Source organism: Rhinolophus sinicus, chromosome 14, assembly GCF_057876585.1.
Source record: "Rhinolophus sinicus isolate RSI-liver-muscle chromosome 14, RSI-T2T, whole genome shotgun sequence".
NCBI classification, from domain to species: Eukaryota; Metazoa; Chordata; class Mammalia; order Chiroptera; family Rhinolophidae; genus Rhinolophus; species Rhinolophus sinicus.
In genome coordinates, this window is record NC_142514.1 from 107630138 (window position 1) to 107655023 (window position 24886).

General features: G+C 44.4%; 1 long non-coding RNA gene across 1 annotated transcript; it reads right to left on the reverse strand.

The window, feature by feature from the left end:
* Positions 1-2931: 2931 nt before the first annotated feature.
* LOC141572180 (uncharacterized) lies at positions 2932-23325 on the reverse strand. Its single transcript, XR_012497390.2, has 3 exons — positions 18937-23325; positions 10461-10537; positions 2932-5009 (listed from the first exon to the last, which is right to left on the reverse strand). It is a non-coding gene; the product is annotated as an uncharacterized LOC141572180 (long non-coding RNA).
* Positions 23326-24886: the final 1561 nt, after the last annotated feature.

A 24886-nucleotide genomic window follows, 5' to 3' on the forward strand; every position in this document is an offset into this window, starting at 1 on the left:
ACATAATTGCACATTTCCATCAAATGCCAACAACTGGAAAAACTTAAATCTCCTCATGTCAGGAAATGAGCTAAAATGTCCTGGCTGTTTCTAATGAGGAAGCTGCAGCTACTTCCCTTCAGCTCAGTAGCCTTTAACCATTTCAGGAAGCTGCTCGTGATTCTCACCTCCAGCCCACGTTCCCCAATGTCCCCTGACTGTGACCAGCAGATCCTAATTGTTTGGGTCTGTTGCCCCTTAAGCACTGTGGTGCCCACTAGAGAGCTTGCAATTTCTTCCCTAATTAGGGAAGTGAAAGGGCCGTGGAGAGGAGACTCTGCTCCTGCATCTGACACCAGTGTTGCAGCAGGTGGCATAGCCTTCTCCCCGCCCACCCCCCCCATCAGTCTGTTCAAGCCCATTGCTTTCCAGCCACAACTGCTCAGGTTAAGATGCATCAAGATGGAAAGTTGCCACTTGATTAAGATAAAAATAAAATAACCTAAATATGTACTATGTTCCTCCTTTGAACAGATGGCCAGGGAACTTGCCTCATAACACTGAGCATCAGAAATGAATCAGAAGTTCATCTTTCTGCATAATCAAGAATTTGCTCACTGTTTGTACTACTGCCAGGCAGGGAGCTGGAGATGCCATCGGCAAAGGTGAGAAATGACAGAGAAACCATCAATTCCATCCTGAGCCTCTCCTCAGCTTTGCCCTCGGTCTGTTGGGTAACTAATCCACGTCAGACACCATGTCAGGGTGTGCATGGGGGTGGGGTCAGGGAGACAGGGGCTGTGAGAGGGTAGAACTAATGAAAGAAGTGTCAGTTCACTCTTTCAGGAGGGCCTGCAGCTGCCCTTTATCAGACTATACTGGTTGACAATTTTTTCCAAAGAAAAGGTATTCCAGCCACCTCATTTTTTTGTTATTGTTGTTTTTTTTAAATCTCATGGAGCTATCCCTGTCCAGACACTTGTCACTTCACTCTAATTGCAACATTTAGGCACATTGTATTATGATTTATTTGTTTACTTGTGTTAGCTCCCTTGGGCTCTTTGAAGGCAAGAACCATTTCTTATGTGACTTGATATCACAGAACCCAGCAAAGACTTAAATAAATGTTTGATGAATGAATGAATAAAATTAATCAGAATTATTGAAAGAGCCACTCAATCCATCTTCCCCCATTCTCTTTGCTCTATTCTGCATGGTCACCAGTTTAAATCTTTCTAAAACCTTCAGTGGGAGAGACATACAGGTGCTATGAAATTATCTCCAAGATATACGTTAAGGTGCAAAAAGGAAGATTCAGAACAATGCATGTGTCATACATATGTAATTGATTAAAAAAGAAGAGGAGGAACATGTACATATATGGTTTATATATTCCTAAATATTTCCGAGATATATAAGAAAATGAAAAAATGGTTAACTCTGGGGAGGAGGAACTAGGAGCGGGGGATGGAAAAGAACCTTGCTTTTTTTACATATCCCTCAGCACTCTGAACTTTTCCCTTCTTTCCCTTTTCTCTTCTTTCTTTTCCCTACTTTCTCAATTTAAATAACCAGTTAATAATAATTTTAAGACTTGCTGGTTAAATTACTCTCCTGTTCAAAAATATTCACTACCTATTTCCTCTAAGTCAGCTATCTTATAAGCCCCAACCTGACATTCTAACCTTTCCGTGATTAAAACCCCTCCGCAGACCCTCTCACTAGTTAACTAGGCTCTATGCTATGGGATCATTTCTGTCAGTCATCAGAACTCGTATCTCAGTCCTCCTTCCAGGCACATGGTAAGATTGCTTTTTCCCTGCCCACTCTGAAGTTAGGGGTGGTCACCCCTAGTGGGCGGGAATGGAAGGTGGAAGTGTTAAGAGCCTATGGCAGACAACTTCTAAAATGGCCCCCCATGATCCTTGCCCCCTGGCATTTTCACACTGTTGTCTCCTCCCCTTGAGGAGACTTAGTGACTTGCTTCTAATGAACAGAATACGGCAAAAATAACAGGACGTCACTTCTAAGATTAGGTATTAAAAGACAATGGCTTCCATCTTGCTGCCATTCTCTCTCTCTCTCTGACTCTTTTCACCTGCTTTCCCTGATGAAGAAAGCTACCAACAAGACAGTAAAGGTGGCCTCTGGCCCTCAGTCCAACGGTCCTCAAGGCAATAAATCCTGTCCACAACCATGTGAGGGAGTCTGGAAACGGAACCCAGCCCAGTTCAACCTTGAGATGACTGCAGCCCCAGCTGACACCTTGACTGCAGTCTTATGAGAGACTCTGTGGTGGAGGATCAAGGTGAATTCTACAGAAATGGTGATATAATGAATGAATGTTGTTTTAAGCCGCTAAATTTATGGGTAATTTGTTATGCAGCAATCGATAACTAACATAGAGCTACTATACCATTCTCGTCCCCCTGCTGTGGTGATCTTAAAAGCACACATTGAGATGGATTTCATCCTTGAGTGGATACAATGAGCAGAGCCCCCCACCAACCCACACTGAACAAGTAAGGCGAAGAAGAGCTAAACCTTTGTCTATTCAAGTTGTTTGTTACTGAAGGGCACAACTTAGTCCATCCTGACTAATGCATCATGTATGTGAGAGTACTGTGGACTTTTAAAGTACAAACTAAATGTAAAGTATTACCAGTATCACCTGAACATTGATTGTTCCTATATCCTGACCTTTGGACTCCATCTCTCCTCTCCAGTTACTCATATCTATCATTCTTCAATTCAACCTCTCCCACAAACTGCTCTCTAACAACCCCAGCATATAGCAGTCTGTCCCACTCCTCTGAGAACTAATCACCCTATACTTCTTTTTCATATCGCTTACTACAACTGATGTGAGATTGCCAGCAATTTTGGGTGTAAGCTGGGATCGTGTCTCGTGAAGCCGAAGAATGGACACATGGGCCAGGGAGAGGCAAAGAGTTGTAAAGGAAGATAGTTTATTAAAAGCAGGAGAAAAGGTTACAGCTCCTGAACAGGAGGGGGTACCCGAAACTGGGAAGCCCACTAACTAAGGCAAAAAGCTTTTACTTTTCTATTTCTATTTCTACCCGGGAGGGGAATATTGGAATGCTGGTGCCTGCCAGTATGATGTTTATCAGATCCGCTCTGCTGCTCCAGCCTAGGGGAGACTTTTGAAATGTTCCGGTTGCCCCAGAGCATGATTTAGGTTTTTGTCCTGTAGGAGCAGGTTATCTTGTGGCTTGGAAGATATGGTCAGTTCAGTTTCTGTTCAGTCTACCAGGGAATTCCCAACTGTCTAATGTTATACTAACAAACCTGTCTCAATCCCCACTCTGAAGACGAAACCCTAACTGCCGTTCGGGGATAGGGGCGACGACCACTCTGGCTACTTCAGGCTGAAGAGGGACGTAGAAAGGTGCCAGCAGCTAGGGCTTGTCCAGAGGTCTAGCTAAGGGTCCCCGGTAGATGAGCATATCCAGATGAAGAGTTTGTTGCTTTGGAGGCCGTGTCGTAGCCAGCGGGTGAGTGGTCCACAAGCAGAGATACACCGTAGGCAGCAGCAAGACATAATTCCTACAATAATGAATAAGAGAAATATAAGAAAGGCTTTTTTAAGTACTGTTAAGCTTGGAAGCCAGGAAGTAAGGAAGGATAAATCTAAGCCAAAGAATCCTGTCTGTTGTTTAATATTGGAAACTATGTTATGGATTTGTTGTACCTTATCTTCTATTAAATGAGAATTATCGGAAAGATTGAAGCAGCATAATCCTTTAAAATTTGCATATCCTTGATTATATTTGAGGAGTAGGTAGTCTATGGCAGCTTGGTTCTCGAGAACTACTTCTCTGACTTATCCTAACTCTTGGCCTATGGCGTGTATAGACTGTGAAGTAGATTTATGGCCTTTGCCATTGAACAAGCAAGGTGGCTAATCTCTACATTTAAGGCTATACTCGTGGCAGGTACTATAAAGAGAGACAAAGAAACATATTCAGCTGCACTAAATAAATGTACATCACTGTTGCAGCTGGGATCTAGAGCAAGTTCTCTGCGATGTCTAACCTGACGAGGCTTTTGGGGTAAAAAAAACAGCTAATCTTCCGAGAGAGCAGGGTCCCCCGGTGCTATAAGATGGAACATAGGAGTAGGTAATCCTCCCACAGAGAAGAAACCATGCAGCAGGTAATTTAACATGTGCAGTGGCATAAATCATAGAAGTGGTAGAGCGGCAGTTAAGGCCATCATCAGTCAAAAGATCAAAACATTGGTTGGGGCAGCCGGTGAAAATAACACAGTGATCAGCTGGAGTTACAGTTCTAACCTGTAGAGAGAACAGATTTTTTGGGTGGTAGTGGGACTCCAATTATAGATATCAGAGTAAGATATGGGCTTATCAATGTATCGGAGGGTGGTATAATTCTTTATATAACTTAAGAGGGTGCAGACGCCAACTAGACAGGAGGTAAAAGTTTGTTCAACATAAGTTCCTCCTTCATAAGTTTTTGTTTCTTTGGAATGGTATGAGGCCCTCTGGAACCCCATTTGGAAGCATTATTAAAAAGAATAAAACTTGATAAAACATTATGTAGTAATTGTTAATGGTATGTTAGATGTCAGAAAATCTCCAAAGGCCAATTAAAATATAGCCTGTGAAAATAACACAAACTATTCCTAGGCTTAGCCCAGCCCAAGGTAAGTAATGGCAGGAAGGAGGGGCTGAATCTAGGACAACACACGTAACAGATGCAGCAAAAAGGAGAATTAAAGCAGCAGTAAGAAGAATGAAGCCCCCTAATATGGTCTTTTTGAAACTAGACCGTGTCATCTGAGTACTTATCTGTATGGCGTAGAGGAAGTTTTAGGTCCTCTGGAGGTTGACTGGAATACTTAGGACTTTTGTCTTCTTTTTTCTGTTTGTGTGGGTGCACTCGTGCAGGGCTTGACTCAAGAGTAGTGAATCCAGGAGTCAAATTCTGGGCCTTTTACTGCTGTGGGAGTAGAAAGAATCACGGTATAGGATCCTTTCCACACTGGATCTAGCGTTGGAGATAGAGAAGGAAGAGATTTAATAAGAACTTCATCTCCTGGGTTAAATAGGGTTTTTGATCTGCTCGAGGTTGAACTTCTGACAATTGTTGGATGGCTTGTTGAAACTGTGCAAATAAAGTTAAATGTTGGGTTAGTTCTGTAGTCTCATGATCAATCAAGAGATCATTGGTTAGGAAAGGCCTACCATACAACATTTCAAAAGGCTTAAGTCACACGTAATTGGAGTATTTCGAATACAAAGGAGAGCTATCAGGAGTAAATCTGTCCAATTTTGGCTAGTTTCTTGTGATAATTTTCTAAGATGTCTTTTGATGATATCATTGGTCTTTTCTACCTTGTCTGAAGATCGTGGCCTCCAAGCACAATGGAGGTGATAGTCTATTCCTAGGGTTTTGGATACACCCTCAGTGACTGAAGATTTGAAAGAAGGCCCATTGTCACTTTGAAAAGACTTGGGGAGGCCAAATCTAGGTATAATTCCCATAATTATGGCCTTAACTACTTCTATTGCCTTTTCTGTTCTACAAGAAAAGATTTCAACCCAGTGGGTGAAGGTGTCCACCCATACTAGGAGATACTTGTATCCTTTGGCCTTGGGCATATGGGTGAAGTCTAATTGCCAATCTTCTCCTGGGCATTTGCCTTGTCTTTGCACCCCTATGGCTGTCTGAGGATGTGTTAGAGGGTTATTCTTATGGCAGATTTCACAGGATGTGAGAATGTGTTGTATAGTCTTTTGTAGATCTTTTCCTGTGAATATTTTTTGAGCCATTTGTAAAGTTTTGTCCCTTCCTAAGTGGAAGGTTTGGTGGAGAGTTTTTCGTACTTTCCATTACTTGGCAGCTGGGAGGTGTAAATGACCATCCTCCCCTTATAACCAACCCATGGATTGGGCAGTGTAACCCCTTGTCTTAGCCCATTCTTGTTCCTTTTGAATATATTGGGGCTTAACGTGGGTTATGGGCCCATCCCAAATTAGAGGAGTTAGGGTAGGGTTAAGACCCAGTTTGGCAGCATTTTTAGCTGTTTAGTCTGCTAATCAGTTGTCTTCAGAAATCTCATCACTTCCCTTTGGGTGTCCCTTGCAGTGTATAACTGCTATTTCTTTAGGAAAAAGTACTGCCTGTAGCCGTCAGTTGATCTCCTGGTGATATTTGATAGGAGACCTGTTGGCAGTTAGGAAACTTCTTTTTTTCCAAATGCGTCCATGGGCATAAAACACCAAGAAGGCATATTTTGAATCAATATATATATTGGCTCTTTTTCCTTTATTCAGCTCTAGTGCTCGAGTAAGAGCTATTAGCTCAGCCAGTTATGCGCTGACTCCAGAAGGAAGGCTTGCATGCTCTAAGGTACTATGTAAAGTAACAACAGCATATCCAGGCTTTCGTATGCCATTTTCTACAAAAGAGCTCCCATCAGTAAAAAGCGTCCAATCCGGATTGTCTAGGGGTGTGTCTTGTAAGTCTCCTCTGACAGCATAGGTTTGTAGTAAAACTTATTGGCAGTCATGTATTAGCTCTTCTGCCACCTCGGGGAGGAATGTGACTGGATTGAGAGAGGAACAGGTCCGTATTTGAGCCCCAGGACCTTCTAGTAAAAGAGCTTGATACCGCAAGAGGCAGCTATCTGTGAGCCAGTGACTATTGTCAGTATTTAAAAGTCCTTGAATATGATGGAGGGCAAAGACAGTTAAGTCTTGTCCCATCGTGAGCTTGGTGTCTTCAGGAACCAGGAGGGCAGCCACAGCTATGGCCCGGAGGCAAGCCGGCCAGCCACATGCTACGAGGTCTAGTTCTTTACTTAAATAGCCTACTGGTTGCTGTGAGGGTCCTCTGGGTTGTGTTAGGACTCCTAAAGCCATTCCCTTTCTTTCTGTTATACTATATAAATGAAATGATTTTCTTGTAGGAAGGCTTAAGGCTGGGGCACTTAACAGGGCATGTTTTAAAAGGCTGAAAGCTTGCTCTGTCTCCAAGCTCCAAAGTAGCAGATGAGTATTTGTAGTTTAAGTATCTTTAATTAATTGGTAGAGGGGACGGGCCATTTCTCTGTATCCCAGGATCCATAGCCTGCGGGTAGTAATGCCCAGGAAGCCCCTTAATTGTTTTACAGTCTTAGGTAGGGGATAAGTGGAGATGGGACAAATTCTGTTCTCCCCTAGGGCCCTAGTCCCTTCAGAGGTAATTAGCCCAAGGTATTTGACAGAAGTCTGACACATTTGGGCTTTAGCTCTGGAAACCTTGTAACCCTTAGAGGCTAGAAAATTTAAAAGTGCCTTGGCTGATGAGGTCTTTAGATGCAGCACACAGTAAATGATCATCAACATATTGTAAAAGAGTACAGCTGTTATAGGAAAAATCTTTTATGTGCTTAGAGGGGGCCTGTGTAAAGAGGTGTGGGCTATCTCTAAACACCTGAGGGAGGACCATCCAGGTGAACCGTGAAATCCGGCTTTCAGGGTCCTCAAAGGCAAAGAGATATTGTGGGTCAGGGGGCACAGCTATACACAAAAAGGCATCCTTTAAGTCTAACACCATGAACCATTTGGACTAGGGTGTGTAGGAATAACTGCCTCGTTGATGGCCTGGAGGTCTTGAACCAATCTCCATTCTCCATTTGGTTTGGGAACCCCTAAGATGGGGGTGTTGCAAGGACTACTGCATTCTCTAAGGACTTCTTGTCGTTTTGAGACTGTTAATGATAGGGATTAGTCCTTTCCGTGCCTCGGGTTTTAGAGGGTATTGTTTCCGGCAAGGAAATAGAATGGGGCCCTTCAGGTGAATGTGGACTGGAGCAGCTGTTAAGTCGCAGCCAATTGTCCCTTGTGATGCCCAAACATTAGGTTTGACGTTGGTTTCTACTACTGGGAGGCGGCTAAGAATACTTCCAGGGGCTAGGAGAACAATAGTTCCCATCGCCATCATAATGGCTCTTCCTAATAGAGGAGTAGGACTTTCTAGCCTGATTAAGAATGAATGAGAGAACATTAGGTCGCTCCATATGCAGCCTAAAGGCTGGGGAAAATGTTTAGTAATTGGCTTGCCCGTGACTCCATGGACAGTAACATATCGATTGGGGAGGGTCCCTGGATTGGAGAGGAGGACAGAGAATGTGGCTCCTGTGTCTAGAAGGAAATCAATAGATTTTTCTTCCACTTCTAGTGTTAGCCGGGGCTCGGGAGTCCTGATGGTTAGATGGGACGAGGGAGCCACTGGTAAAAGTCCCGAGCCTCTTCAGTTCTGAGTGGGAGTCAGATGGGACGAGGCTGGCCTTAGGGGTGGAGGCCTCTGGGGACAGTCTCACTTCCACTGATCCCCTTCACAGGTGGGACAAGTCTCTGAGTTGGCTCTGGTTACCATGGGCATTTCCTTTGCCAGTGACATTGGTGGCAGTTGGACCTTCCCCAGGCACCCTGTAAGGCAGCTACTGGTATTTCTGTCTTTTTTCTTATTTTCCTTTCCTTGTCCTGGGCTTCCTGTTGATCCCAATTGTAAAAGACAGTGTTGGCCACCTTGAGTAACTGGTCCAAGGGGCCTTCGGGACCAACAGCCAATTTTTGTAATTTCCCGCGGATATCTGGGGCAGGCTGAGTTATAAATTTGTCTTTTAAAAGAATTTCCCCTTCAGGAGAGTCTGGCCCTATCAGAGTATATTTAATTAAGGCCTCCCTGAGCCTTTCTAAAAAGGCTGAGGGATTTTCTTCTGAATTCTGGCTAATAGTATATAGTTTTGAATAATAGATGGGTTTGACCCTTGTTCTCCTCAGTCCCTCTAAAATGCATGCCAGAAAGTGTTTTCTCTGCCAATGTCCCATGGCTGTATCAGGACCCCATTGTGGATCTACAGTGGGTACTGTTTGCTTCCCTGTAGGGAAGGGTTCCTGAATGGAATCCCATCCTGCCTGTTCCTCATGATATACTAAGAACTGATTGTCCCCAAACCTTTTCACAGCTTGCAGGGCTGCCTGTCTTTCAGAACTGGTGAGAGTCTGACTTAGGATTAACATAACATCTGTCCAAGAGAGGTCAAAGACCTGAGTTAAATTTTGGAAAGCTTCTGTATATTTATCAGGGTCATCTGAAAACTTCCCTAGATCTTTTATTTGTCGGAGATCTTGTAAAGAAAAAGGGACTTGAACCCTAACAGGCCCAAATTTTTCTGTAAGGGAAGGAGAGTTACTCCAAACTGGGGGCACTTTTGTTATAGGAGGTCCTGGATATGGAGGACAATTAAAAGGAGCTAGGGCAGGAACTGGCTCCAGGGGAAGGGCAGGATATAAAGTTTGGGGATGAGCTCTTGACTAGGTGTTTGTTGAAGGGACCTCCTCAGGAAAGGAGAATCCCATTGGAGGTTCCTAAGGAGGAGTTCCCGTAGAAGGGGTCTCCTTAGGAGGAGGGAGGCAAGAGATCACAGCCAAAAGAGCCAGCTCAACTTTACATTTCTTACAGAGTTCTGGGTTGTCCCTCACAGCAAAAAAAAACCTGAACATATGAAACCTCTGACCATTTGCCCTCCTGTCTGCAAAACAGGTCTAGTGGCACGATAGTATTATAATTAGTACTTCCCTCAGAAGGCCAATCTCCCCATCTTCCGACGTGTATTGAGGCCAAACCTTGGAACAAAAGAAAACCAGGCGTTGCTTCTTCAAAGGCTGAGGGCTAAATTTGTCCCAATGCTTTAAGATGCAATTCAGGCGGGTGAAGGCACACGAGGGCTGATTGCCCATCGGAAAGGGAGGAAGAACAGAAAGGCGTCCCTTTACAATTTATCTCCCACAACTTGGTTTAGGGCAGCCCCTAGAAAATATGGGCCACAGAGACCATACAACCAGTTCCGGGGAGAGTGGGGAGACACAGCACACCAGGGTTAGTCATGCTTACCTGGGTTGCTTGGCTAGTGCCTCCAGTGGGCATCTACCCAAATCCGTGGGTGACCCTGCCTGGTTGCTTGGCACCGGCCCACAGGCCAATAAAGGCTGATGATGAGGCGTTTTAGAGCAGAGGGATGTATGGCCCAACTTTGGGCATCACAAAAATTGATGGCACGATTAATATAATAGTGGCTTTCTAAATAAAGATGTTTAAGGAAGGAGCATATACCCACGATAAAGGGAGTCTGGAATGTACCGCTTTTCTCCAAAAATTTTGCTAGATGGTTGGCAAGGGCAGAGGTGAAAAAGGAGAGCAGCAAGGCACCCCATGAGAGGTGCCCTAAGTGAACGTGGGATGCCAGACAGTTACTGAAAAATCAACAATGGGTGTGGAGATTACAAAAACAACAGAAAGGTTCAGGGTGTGTGGCAGGACACTTCCATTTGTACTTTAAAGCTTGGAGGAAATCCCAAGAGGATGATATGAGAGGGAATGTTAAATGTCAGTAAATCTTATCTTGAATGACAAGAGATGTCCTATAGAGGCAGAGGTCCATGTTCTTACCTTAAAATGTCTTGAGGTCGGCAGGGAGTGTTGAGAAGGTCCCGCAGGGAAGAGACCCTAGACCGGCGTCTCACGAGCTGAGGAGAGACAGCGACAGGATGAAAGAACAGCAGAGACAAAGGAGTCATCCTGCTAGCACCCTGACGGGCAGTCGGGACCAGAGGGACCTTTGGGACCCACTGCAGAGTAGCCACATCAGTAGCCTCAGTTGTCCACAAAGAGAATCCTGGCCATGTGCCAGTATTCAGTCTCCTCTTGAAAAGGAAAAAAAGCAGCAGAAGGATAAGACAAAATAGCAAAAAGGGGTAGGGAAAGCCTCCAAATGGCACCCTTCTGGGCAGTCAGGCTGGGGGATGACCCAGGGAGCCTTTGGGACCCACCACAGAGTAGCTACGAACAGAGTCCCTCAATTGCTGCCAAGGGACATTCACCACAACCATGCTCCAGTTTAGGGCTTCACTCCACCCGAGAGAAAGCAAGAGAAAAGGTAGTTGGACTGTGGTCGACATTCCACCAGTTAAATGCCAGAGGGGACCGACCAGATCCCTTCTGCAAGACCTGCCCTCTGAGTCTTGAGAATGGCAGCCATGCTATTTGTATTTAAATGGCTAATGGAGGCCCACTGTTTGTGTGATAGGAAAAAGAGACAAAAATGATGAAGGCCCATCAGTGGGCAAGCAGAAAGGCACAGATAATATTTACCTCTCCTTCTAATCCCAGACGAGCCCCCAAATGATGTAGGATTGCAGGCAATTTTTGGGTGTAAACTAGGATTGTGTCCCGTGAAGCTGAAGAATGGACACATGGACCAGGGAGAGGCAAAGAGTTGTAAAGGACGATAGTTTATTAAAAGCAGGAGAAAAGTTTACAGCTCCCGAACGGGAGGGGGCACCTGAACCTGGGAAGCCCACTAACTAAGGCAAAAAGCTTTTACTTTTCTATTTCTATTTCTACCCGGGAGGGGAATATTGGAATGCTGGTGCCTGCCAGTATGATGTTTATCAGATCCGCTCTGCTGCTCCAGCCTCGGGGAGACTTTTGAAATGTTCCGGTTGCCCCAGAGCATGATTTAGGTTTTTGTCCTGTAGGAGCAGGTTATCTTGTGGCTTGGAAGATATGGTCAGTTCAGTTTCTGTTCAGGCTACCAGGGATTTCCTAACTGCCTGATGTCATACTAACTAACCTGTCTACCAACTGTAATTAATTATGTGTGTATCTATTTACTCAGTGTCTATCATCCCCATTAGAATACAAACTCCATGAAGGCAGGTATCCTATTGGTTTTATTCATCATTATATTCCCACCACCTAGCACAGTACCTAAAACTAACATTTAAATGTATATTTAAATGAATTAATGAATGAATTCACACATTCTTATCCTCCTATCTATACTCATTTTGACAAAATCATAGCAAATTGTATTAGTTATTTTCATATCTCACGTTTATGGATTGCATCTCCCAAGTAGATTCTGAGCCCCTTGAAGCAGGAGCCTTCACTTGCCAGTATGCCCTGCATTATAACATAGTATGCCTTAAACATAGTAGCATGCCGAGCACAATGCCCTGCTCGTGGTTGGGACACAGTAACTGCTAAATTAATATATACCATGGGCTCAAAAAATTACTGATGAATAAATTAATGTAAAACAAGCATAGATCAATATAACAGTGTGAATATAATTCTTAAGGAAATAAAAGAGCAAATGAGTGAGGAGTACGAGTTGAGAGCAGACAAAAAAGGCTTTATGTCGGAGAGCCTGGGTATGAATTTGTAAGGGGGCAGAGTAATGGCCTCACATTTAATGGGTACTGTACCAGGCACCAGCCTAAATGTTTTGTATGTATTATTTGGTTTAACCTTCAAATCAGCCCTACATGGCAGGTTCTTTTATCCCCATTTTACAAATGAGAAAACTGGGGCCTCAGAGAGTTTAAGCAATTTGCCCAAGTTCATGGAGCTAACAAATGGCAGAAGCAACAACAAACCCAGATCTGTCTCTCTCCAAAACTCATCTCTTTCTACCATGCTGGAACATTAATTTAGATTTACGCCTGGCTCTGCCATTTATTGACTATATGGTCTTCGGCAATTTGCTGAACCTTCTTCCTTCAGTTTCCAAATTGGGGTTAATCATGTACTTATCTCAGAGGATTATTGTATTAAATGATAACATACGTAAAGTGCTTTGAACAGTTCTTGGGTCATGGTAGGTACTCAATAAATGCTAGCCATTGTTGTAATTTTTTAAAAATGGGTTTCAGAAAAAAAATTTTCCCCTCCCCCAAATCAAATTTCTGTTCATGCTCCCTTTCATTGACATCTACTTATATTTGGCATTCCTACAGCCTGAGCTTTAGGACTGCAAAAACAAGGGAGCTTCAGTAACATAAAAAGCTATGTGGGAAACCTAAGGATAGATTACATCTCATTGCCCCCAGCCACCCACTCACTTCTTGCCCACTCCACACATTGCCCTTCTTAGCTTAGAGTCCATAGCACTAACTCAAGGAGTGGCCAATTCTGACAGATCCTTAAACAGCACCAGCTATATAATTTGCAGGGCCCAGTGCAAAATGAAAATGTGAGGTCCCTTTTTCAAAAGGAATGAAGACTTTCAAGACAGTGAGAGTAGAGCATTAAACCAAACACAGGGCCCTGATGAGCACAGGGCCTGTGCAACCACACAGGTCACAACCCCGTGAAGATGTCCCTGTCTTTAAAACTGTCCAGAGGGGCTAAAACAGCTGGGAGAGTCGGAGGAAAGTGAGCCAGCCATCTCCCATGTGGGCTCCTCCATCCAGACAAACCCTCATGTCCAAAACTCCTTCCTGCAAATTAACTCAGTATTTTGATTAAAAACCATGATAAACTTAGGGGTGCAACAAAAAAGAAATTGATGTTTTAATACAACTCATTAGAGTACCTTTATTAACTCCAGAAATAGAAAGAGCATATACAATAGAAAGATTCATTTTAAATCAACACTGCACTGGTAAGGGCAGCCACAATTTCAGGAACATTAATTGCTGGGTCGTCTCATTACTGATTAAATAAGAAATCTCAAATACCATTAGACAATTGTGATTAAATGTATGTCATTCTAATTGAATGTGTAGTTTACTGCCTTCCACTGGATCAGCGGTTCACCTTCCTGTTTTGTGTATTTGGAAAGGGTACATCTATGCAGTGACAGCACGCAGCCATTATTTCTCAGACAGCCCTGAAACCCTCAGAGTTGAGCCTAAAATATGGCTGTACTTGCAGAGCGGGGAGGAACGTGCCATACAATAAGGAACCTGAGGTGATGAAACTAAATCCCACTTAATGTCACAGCTGAGCACTTTTCCCTCTCATTACCTGGCTCTGGCTTTCTGACGCCGGAGTCTGGCTGTCCCCCTGGCTTTGGAGTCATTTGAGGCCTAGGCAGAGTTGAGTGTCTTCTTGGCTCAGAGAGGAAGCTCCAAGTCCTTGAAACTGGATCTGGCTGGGATCATGGGGAAATGAAAAGCCTTTGGTCTAATCTCCCCTCACTTCTGCTAAGGAATCTGGGCAGAAGAGTCTTCTAAGGATCATTCTTTTTTATTTCCAAGGACAAGGATACAAAATTAACTTGGTCACCACTCTGACTGGTTTTTGCTACCCACCCATTTTGTGGGACATGAGCTATAACCTCCCACCCTGCTGTTTACATTGTTTGGATTAAGAGTCAAGGTGAAGCAGGACAAGCATCTGGCCATGCGCCTATGAGCTCTATTGTCCCACACTGCAAGGGACAGGACAGCACCAGTCCCAGGCCTACAGTGGGGAGCTTATGTAATAGATTAAGGTGTTTTTAGTAGCCTTTTGTTACACACACACACACACAGTTACCATGATCTTTGTGAACTCCAGATCTGGTCACATCACTACTCTCCCTCAGGTGAAAGCTAGATTTGTCCTATTAGCTAGGCCTTCGAGGCCATACCACCTGGCGCAACCTCCCTCTCCAGCCTGATCTCCCACTGACATCCCACAACACAGTGCAGCTTCTCAACAGACCCCAACATAGTGGCTCCTCTGTGTCTTTGCTTAGCCACCTGCTCTGCTGGAATGCTCTTGCTACTGTTACTGGGAAATTACTTGATAGGTATTCTTCTTCTGAGTCACTGGAAAGGAGATAATTTCTCCCCCTCATGATGGTTAAGCCATTGTTCCTAAATTCTAAGCTTCCCTACCAGCAGGGGGCAGTCAATATGGTTTTATATTTCCACTCAGAGGAGAAAGGAGGAGTTGGCTCAAATGCAGCCTGTTGGTGAAGGCTGAGATTTTGCAGTCTGGTGGCAGTGTGGTGCCAGGGAAAATGCAGACCTCACACCCTGGGCTTGGGAGCTACAGCGTGGTATGGTGAGACTGGTGCCACTCACAAAGCCGCTTATCATCTGGGGGGCAGGCTGACCCGGACAGGAAGCTGGGGAAAGATTGGTTCAGGAGACACCACAGTGCCAGATGATGGTGGAAGATCAGCTTGTGAGAGCAGCCTTAGCTCCCTGCAGAACTGCAACCACAGACTGAAACCCACATCACTTCTGGTGTTCCTGGAAGACCATCGGGGGGGCAGGGTTGCCCCAAATAATGGCTGCTTTTTAGACTTCCCGCCTACTTTGGCTACCAGGGACTCAGAGATAGAGTTGATTTGATTAGCTCCTTGCACTTAAATGTCACGGAGCAGTTCATACCAGATACACCCTTCCCCTCCATGCCCACAGAAAAGCTCCTCTCTCTGTGAAGTCTCCCACCACTATGCCGGAAGCAGCCCTGTGTCCATACTGACCGTGCTGTATGCCAGTGGGGGTGCACTGGCCTCTCCCAGGCTAAACTAAGGCCACCCTTGAATCCCCAGTGCCCACCAGCATGCCTAGCACACAATGCATGCTCAGTAAATATTGAAGATAGAAAAAAAGGAGGGAGGAAGGAATCTCAGGCTGTCCAGATTACCACCAAGCTATCTCCTACACATCAGCACACCAAACCCTCTCCCAACCCCCTACGACCTGCACCAGGCCCTGCCACGTGTGCCTATAACAACACTCAGGGTGCCCACTACCACACTTGACTCACTGAGAGGCAGTAAAATATACTGGTTATAAGCTCTACCTCTGGTTATAAGCTCCTCCGGATTCAAATCCTAGTTCTGCATTTACTAGCTGTGTGACCTTAGGTAAATTATTTAACCTTTCTGTGCTTCATTTGTGATAATGGACGTATAATAGCACCTACTTCATCAAGCTGTTGGGAAGGTTAAATGAGTAGAGCATGTAAAGTATTCAGAAGGCTATGTGGTGTGTAGTAAATGCTATCTTATTACTGCATTGTGATTATCTACTTAAAAACTTGCTCCCCACTAAACCAGGAGCTCCCTGCAGGTAAGAATTGCATTTAATTTATTTTAATATATTCAGTACTCAGCGCAACCTCTTGCCTGGCTTAGAGTGGGCATCAATAGATGGATGAATGAATTGATAGATGGATGAATGAACAATCGATGTACATTTTAGTCAGAGTATAGTGCAAAATTAGGTCAGAGTCTGTCGCAAGCCTGTGGAAGATAGAGCCCCAAGGGCTATGCATGGCGTCAACTTTAAGACTGCTTGGTAAGGGGCAAACAAGTTTGCAGAGGCCTAAGAGAGGTGGGCCCAAATCTGTAGAGGTACTGGTGCCCCTGTGGAGTAGTTATAGGCCTGAAAAATCTCAGGATAAAGATGGTAGGATATTGGGAAGGGACAGAGACAGAAAGAGCTGCCTTTCCCTTCTCTTTTCCTCCTGTTCTGCATTCATGCCCTTCTCCTCTCATTCCCCTTTCTCCAGCTAGTTACCTCTTCTTCCCCTCCCATACTCAGGAAGAGCAAAATCTAACACGGCTAACAAGATACGCGCACTGGGTCACTACTGCTGTGTAGACCAGTCACAGACACAGAGGTATGTGCTAAAATCATCTTGCTGCCTCATTCAGCCATCCCTCCCATCCAGCCGGCCTCTCTGTGGGCAGAGAAGGCATCAGCACTTCTGTGCAGCCTGAAATAAATGATGAGGGAAGTCCAATCACCTGACTGCCAATCTGCCTGCTAGATGCTCATACAGGAAGGCCTTCTTTTCTATTTCATCAATTCTTCTTTGATACAAAACAAAAATCAATAACAGCTCACTTCAAATTTACACCTTTCCGTGTTCAGCTTTTAAGCCGCCTTTAAATATGCTGTCCTAACTCAGGCCTCAGGTCTGGAGCACAGATTCCATATGTAGTCTACAAACAGCCAGGAGCGGGTCTATAGGAAGCCAAAGCTCCAACCACCTCTCAGAAGAGTTTCTCTACATTAGAATTTGTAGTCAAGACTCAAACCTGCTCTTGTTCTGGAGTCTCATTTCATTTCTGCTGTGCTCTTTGCAGGCTGGTAGGTGTGGCAAATTGTCTTATCTTTGTTTAACCTTTGTTGGACCCATGCTTGCTTCGGGGCTGAACTTTAACATATGGCTTCAGTTACATAGCAAAGTGATTCTTCTAAAATGTCAGATTGTAAAATGCTGAGTCATTCACCAAAGACAAAAAAGGCTGGTCCTGAGTAGAAATTAGAATCACTGGGGCACACAGACTAATACCACATGCCTTCAGTCTAAATAGAGGGAGATGAAACTTAAGTTCAGATCAAATTTAGAAGGGAGTTCTGAGATCCAGAGGGACTGTCTGCTCTAAACGACAAGGATGAATCAGCTAGAAGGATGAAGCTTCAGTTGAAATATTGTACTCCTAATGGTAAACATAGTGGTGCAGATGTGACATTCAACGTTTTAGATACTTAGCAACTGACTAAGCTATACTAAATGAGACAAAACTGTGAAGACAACCAAGCCAACACAGTTAGAGGTGTAAGAAGTGATACTTTTGCTTTATAATTGCATTGTCTTTACATTGATAAGTGAATTAAACTCCCCAATAATAACTGTTTCAGGCAGAATCATTAATGAATCGTAAAATCAGTGGGCAAACAGGATACTTATAAAGTATCTCCTCACAAAATACTTACCAATTACAAAAGTAGAAATAGTAACTTTACAGTAGAGAAATCTGGCAGTCCCCACCTTAAACGAGAGGTCAAATTTAATGTCACTGGTCTGAGGAGAAAAAGAGACCACGTACCTCCTGATATGATCCTTTGAGAAGGACACAACATCACTCTGTGGTATCATTGCCAAAAATGCATAATCTGGATTTAAATCGCAAGGAAACATCACATAAACCCAAATTAAGACCATTCGAGAAGATAACTGGCCAGCACTTTTGAAAAGTGCAAAGGTCATGAGAGACAAATTAAAACTGGACTGTTCCAGATGAAAGGAGACTAAGGAGACAGGACAATCAAATGCCATGTATTATCCTGGACTGGATCCTGGACCTGAAAAGGGGCATTGGTGGAAAACTGGCAAAATTTGAATTGAGCCACGCATTAGATAATAGTATTGCATCCACGCTAATTTCCTGGTTTTGTTCATTTTACTCTAGGTTATATAAGATGTTAAGGGCACATGGGAATTCTTTGTATTATTTTTGCACCGTTTTCTTATATCTGAAATTAATTCAAAACGAAAATTAAAAATAAATACAACTTTAAATGAATGAAAAGATCTCAACAATTACAAGAACGAAAGAAGGGAGCCCTTTATCTGCAAAGCCCCTACTCCACAGTCTCAGAGAAAGAATTTTAGTAACTGTTGAAAATATAAAAGTAGTATCAAAAATATATGAAACCAGCTATATAAATGATGAAGCATATATCATGGGTTTTTTTTTTCCCCTGTAATTGTATAAAATCTGCAAATTTTTCATCAAGACGGACAATGAGAGCTTTGAAGCTAGAAGTGCTGGCGTGAAGTAAGACAGAGTACTTCTCTGTTTTCCCATAGAGCAAAATAAAGTTGGCCAACACCATTGTTACTGAATTCAGGTTCAGAGCCGCTTGCCGCTCGAAGACTCCAAAACACTAGAGTGACAAGTGTTGGTGAGGAGAAAAAGCGTCCTCTACTCTAGACGCCAGCAGCTAGGGAAGATGGCAGACTCATGTCTAAAAAACCACCTTCCCCGAGCCATGATTGAGGGGTTGTATAGGCAGGTAAAAGAGAAAGAAGAAAGGAAAGCAGCTTCAGGGCTGATAGATGAGAAGTCATCCCCTGGCGTCTTCCGAGACCTTAGGTCTGTCACTACGAGCAGCTAGGGAGCTGAGATCACGAGTCCCAATACCTGGGTGCCTGAAGATTAAAGAAGCAGCTTCTTTTCAGGTTAGGATGTTAATTAGTAAGGTATGGGTAGCCTTGAGAAAGGAAACAAATGGAGTTAGTTAATCAGTGAGGGGAGAGACATAGTTAATTAGTGAGGGGAGAAACAGAGAAAACAGCTGAATATCAGGATAAATCAAACTGTAAACTGGCTAAGTTTAATTACCTTCATCTACCAAGTTTCACCCTTACATCACCACTTGGAAGCCAGAGGACATTGGCTGAGTTTCTCTTAGCTCCGTGTTCTCCTGCATAAAATGGGATCGATCCCTCTTAGTGCATGCGCTGAGGTATGAAAGGGCAGAGCAGGGCCCGGCAATGCTGCCACTGCCTGCACAGGTTGCATCCTGAGCCTCCGCGCTGCAGCTTGTCTCGGCCCAAGGAACCAGTCTCACTCTGGCACAGCCATTTTTAGTCAGTGGCCTTGGTCTCTTTGTCTCCCTCTAGCGTTTCTTCGCACTGCTGAGCAAGGCCTGGGATGAGCGTGGATTCTCTGCAACGGACAAGCAAGCCCTACACTCCCCACCACAGTCATGTCATTTAGGATTTCGAGCTGCTGCTCCCTGCAGCCTCCTCAGTCCACTTCCACTCTCATCACCATAATTCCTGCTGCCAGGCTGCTGTACTAGAGTGTGATTTACATTTTACATTAACAACCTGGTGCCACATGTGGCAAAGGCAGAGACTCATTACAGGCTGGTGACTGGGTCTGGCAGGAGACAGGAGACTGGTGGTCTTGGGCCCTACTGAGCTTTTTCATGGAGACTGGGGTGGGAGCCTGCCAGGGTGCCTCCAATCCACCAAGAGAGATCTCATTCATTCCCCATCCACTGTTCTCACACCTGCTGTGGCCAGCTCATTCTCAAGTACCTAAAGCACACCAAATAATTGCTTTTCACTCTTGAGGAGGGCATAGAGGCCTACAGTTCCTCTGGGCCCCACATTGCCTGGTTCACAGGCCCAGGCAGGCAGTGTTTGTTCGAATCTGCCCATCAAAGTCACTTTCCTGGCCATTCTACCTCTTAGTCCCTGCTCCTATCCACCAGCCTGGGCTCTGAGGGCGAATGGAGAGCGATGAGGCTGCTTCCCAGAGCTCTGGGGGCTGCTCTCCCTCTCCCCAAAGAGCTAAGTCAACGAGTACAGGGTATGGCACATACTGGGCAGTCAGTAAACGTTTAGCTCCAACCTCCTTAATAATATAGTTATTGTTAATTGAAAATACCAGTCTCAGATGTGGGCAATTTACCTACATCATCTCATGTAATCTCATTGTAAACCCATCAGGTAGCAATCTTCATTCCCTTGTGGAGGTCAAGTAGCTTGCTCAAGGTCACACAGGCAGGAAGTGACAGAGTCAGGATTCAGTCCTTCTAATCCCAAACACAAGTCTTCCTGGTCTTCACAGCATGGGCTCCCTTCTGCTTTGTCACACATCAGGAATGGGCTGGCATCAACAAATGAGGGACGAGGGAAGCACCAGATCCTGGAACCAGAAACAGGGCAGGAAGGAAACTTAGTCCTACATCCACAGCTACAGGCCCCAAGGTGGAAGGGAAGGAGCAGCACAGCTCAAAGGGTAACCCCATAAACTGACGGTTTCTACTAGCTTGGCTGGGTGGTGGGTGCTGAGCCCATCTGGCCAACAGCAGAGCTGGGGAACCAGGTCAGGTGATACTCTGAGTGAGCCCTGCGTGGTTGGTATCAGGGAGGTATGCTGGTCAGAGTACCTTGCTATTCAGTGTGTGGTTCTGGGGCAGTAGCATCATCTGGGAACTTGTTAGAAATGCAGAGCCTCAGGCCCTCCCAGACCTCCTGAATCAGAATCTGATGCTTAACAGAATTCACAGGTGTTTCCTAAATTTGAGAATCACTGGGTCAGAAGTAGCTGGTCCTTAGCCACTGAATTGGGGAAAGCATAGAGCAGTGGTTGTCCACCATGGCTGGATATTGAATTACCTGGAGAGCTTTTAAAAATCCCAATGTCAGGCTGACCCCAGATCACTTAAATCAGAATCTGTGGAGACAGGATGCAGGTCTCAGTGTTTTAAAACTCCCCAGGTGGGTATGAGAGTGTAGTTGTTAACAGGAAGAACTCTGGAGTCACGTTTGTCGTGCGGGGGATCCTGCTCGCTGCACCATTTGTTGTGCGAGGCGGCCTGCGGGGTCTCTGCTCCCGCCCCCCACATCAGAACGCAGGATATGGCTAGGCCAAAAAGGAACACCCATGGAGCCATAGGTAGGGGAGTCATACCACTATGGTCTCAGGGGAGGCTGGGTTCACACGACATGCGACCTGCTGTCCGCTTTGCTGCCAACCGACCGACTCTCCTCCTCTCTCCTCCTCTCTCCTCAACTCTTCTCCGTTGCTGCGGCAGTTATATTAGTGGCCAATTGCTCAATGGTTACAGTTGACGGCCAACCGGCCACAGCTGACGGCCATCCAATCACAGTTGATGGCCATCTACTACCCGAGCCAGCACCTTTCTACATGAGGCCAAGAGCCTGGAAACTGCACTCCTGGCTCTGTCCCCACAACGTTCAAATTCTGACACCATTTACTGACCATGTCATCTTGGGCACACCATCTCATGTCTGAGTTCCAGAGTCCTCAACTGGAGAGTAGTGACAATAACAATATCCAGTCTACAGGGTTGTTTGTAAGGATCTGTGACTCAGGAAACATGAATGCGCTCCCAAACTGTGAAGTGCTATAATGGTGGTACCTACTAATTTTGCTTTTCATGTTACATTTTCTCTGCAGCTCAAAACCAAAGAAAGTGAGGCCTCATTTCTTTTGGTTTTATCATTTAATTTAACCCTAATTCACCCTCACAAAGTCACTAGAAGGCACAGAAGGAGAAAACCGTCCATGGGATTTGCTGCCCTTAGTGCTTACTGATTCCCCTGCCTACCCCTACATGACTCACTGAAGGACAAGGAGAAAGAGCAATCAGGTCTGACCTCCCGCCTTACAGTCTGACCAACCAGTCAGCACTTTGAGCTCCAAGTCTTGTCCAGGATGTGCACAGACATCCTTGTCATATGGGCTGGGGTCAAGAGCGCTGCTTCGATCTCAGCAGGAAGTCTCTTCCTTGTGGTCAGATCAGGCTAAGTGAACTGCAAACTAAGACAGGAAGGTCTGCTGGAAAGAATAGGGATGTAGAGAAGATCTGTGTTCAAGTGTGAGCCTTCAGGTGGGTAAGGATCAGGGTCAGAGTTTTATGTTTAACCCCAGCTCTGCCTCTAACTTACCTGTGCTATTAGATGAGATGTAACACTCCCTCTAAGTTCCTAGTTCTCTTCCTGATGTCATGCTACAAATCCATACTAACCATTGGACCGTTGTTGGGAAATTATGACTAGTCCATCCAATGTCAATTAATAAAGAATGCCTTCTATTTAGAGGTATTTGATCATATTTAAGCACTAGATAGATGGTAAACAAAGTATTACTAGCCCCATTTTATAAATTTTAAAACTGAAATGTGGGTCCATTGAGAAAATCGCCCAAAGTCTTGAAGTTTTATGTAAAAAGCAGTGTCAAGAATAAAATCCAGGATTCCTGACTTGTGAGCCAGTACTCTCCTCCCACACTGGTACCTTCAGCTAAATTCCATTGAATATACCCATGAGAAACATATTTCTGTTTCTACTTCCAAAAAAAGGAAAAAAAAGGATGGTAGCAAGTGTGCCATGTCCAGTGGTGACTGGGCCTGCTTTAGAATCGAAGGGAGAGTTCAGTTTCCAAATAAAGTCATTACTAAAAAGAAAGTTTGCAAAATGTGGATTTCATATTAAAGAGTCTTTCTGATTAGAAGGGAGTGGGAACAACGCCAAGGAAAATATAATGGGAGACAACTGGAGATGCAGGTGTGCAGACTTATAAATTACTCAGCAACTCCTCACAAGAGCCCCCCAACACCCAAAGCCTAATGGAAAGACTGGTTCTCCATCTCACCCAAGTAACTCATGGGCCTGAGAGGAGGATCGTGGCCAGGCACTCCAGCTCCCCTCAGAACAGGACCTAATGGGCTTTATTCCAAAGGCTGAGAGTGGTAGGCCCCTGTAGGGAGCCTGCCCAGGTCACCATGTGGCTTTTTCTCTGAGAACTGCCTCCCACCCCTTAGGTGGAATCAGCAGTCATGCTTGTACTTTCACATACATATACACACCCAACCACAGTTGATTTAAACCAGTGTGGTCACCTGACCCAAGCCAGCCGATCAAATTCTCTCACTCCCTAGAATCCAAAATTAGGACAGACTCCAGGGAGAGGCATCCATCCATCTGAGCTGGGTTACTTGAAGGGAGAAGAGGAAAACTCAGGAGTTATAAGGCATCTGTTTTACCCCAAACACACGGAGAAGCAGACAAAGTTATGTGTACATCCTGACCAGGCCTTTGTTTACAATTAATGTTTCTTTCAGAGGGGGGCAGAAGAAGAGAGTGAATGAAGTGTCTGGGTTCTTCCTAATAGTTTCAGCTTCTAGTCCCAACTCTTAAAAGGCCCAACTGTCCTTGGATTCTGTAAGATACTCCAACATTCCAATATACCTTTTTCTTTCTCTTTTCTTTCTTTCTCTTCCACCCCCTTTCCCACCCCCACTCCCACTAGCTGTAATTGGTTTCTGTTATTAACAACCCAAAAGAACCTTGAATAAGACCTCAGGTAGGAGAATTTACCCACAATCTGATGTCTGTTTGACATGGCTGTGTGCTACCAAAAGAAGTATCACCTGTCTCCTCTAAAGGCCCATTCAATGGAATTTAGAAAACTATCTGAAGAAAACTTTGGACCCAGTAGATGTGTCATAAAACGATTTAAGGCAAACAAAACATAATGAATAAGTAAACTGAACTAATTCCTAGACATGATTTTAAAAAAAAATAAATAAAATCAGGTCCACTTAGGGTTTAAAATGGGATCTGGCTAGATGCTTCTGAGGCAGTGTCTCTAAACTTCTCCCTAAATTACTTATGACACAGAAAAAAGACAAAAAAATCACAACAACATCAGAAAAGAATTCTAACCAACAATAAGTTACCAGGTTCTAGAAGGAATTTCTATTACCTAAATAAAGCTAATGAGGCTCAGCTGCATTGAGACAGACAATCCATGCTTCACCTTGTAAAACCAAATAGCCCCACCCACCTGAAAACTGATAGAAAATTTTGCCTTTTTCCCATTTTCTAATCCCAGCTCAGAGATATAGGACCAAACCAAACAAAAACCTTACTCTTTACTGTGGGTGCTACTTTTTGGATGAACCAGAGAACTGTTCTGTCTCCCCAATCTACCTACATCCATTCACAGAATGCAATTCCTGGAAAACCAAGGGACAGGAAGCAGAAGAGAATTAACAAGGGCACATCACATTTTGGAAGATATTTTTCCAAACATGATGCTTCATAGGCAGGACAAAGGCAACTTGTGCTGGAGAGTGAGATTTCACATATTCCATCAGTTCTGAATGACAGAGAACAGGCAGAAGAAGTAGGAGAAGACCCCATATTAATTCAGTGGGGTTACACAAGATGAATCCCACCAATTCTGGGAACTGATGAGGAGTTGTGTACCTCAACCGGCCTTCCAGCTGCAGACCTAAAGAATAGGGGAGTGAGCAAAGCCAAGGACAAACCACATTTCCTCTCTGTTAGCACACACCAAGTCTCTATAGAGCTCTGCTTGCTTAAAGGTAAATAAAGTGAGGGGATTGGCAGGGGATAGGGTGAGGGACCCTCATGAGGTCTACAGAAAAACAGGAAAGAGACCATCACCCAGGAGACAAAAAAAAAAATCTCTGAAGATGATTTGCTATAGAAACCAGAAGAAAATTTTTGGAAATTGGCCTCTATAATATGAAAAGCATAACGTGGCCCTATGAAGCTGAAACTGAAAACCATATGGAAAACAAGCTGAGATAAACTGATAGCAGGACTTAAGCTTCAAAGAGGTATGAGGTAAGCCACATCATACCGCAAAAAATTGAAAATGGAACTACCTTATGACCCAGCAATTCCACTCCTGTGTATCTATCCAAAGAAATCCAAAACACTAATTCAAAAAAATATATGCACCCCTGTGTTTATTGCAGCACAATTCACAATAGCCAAGA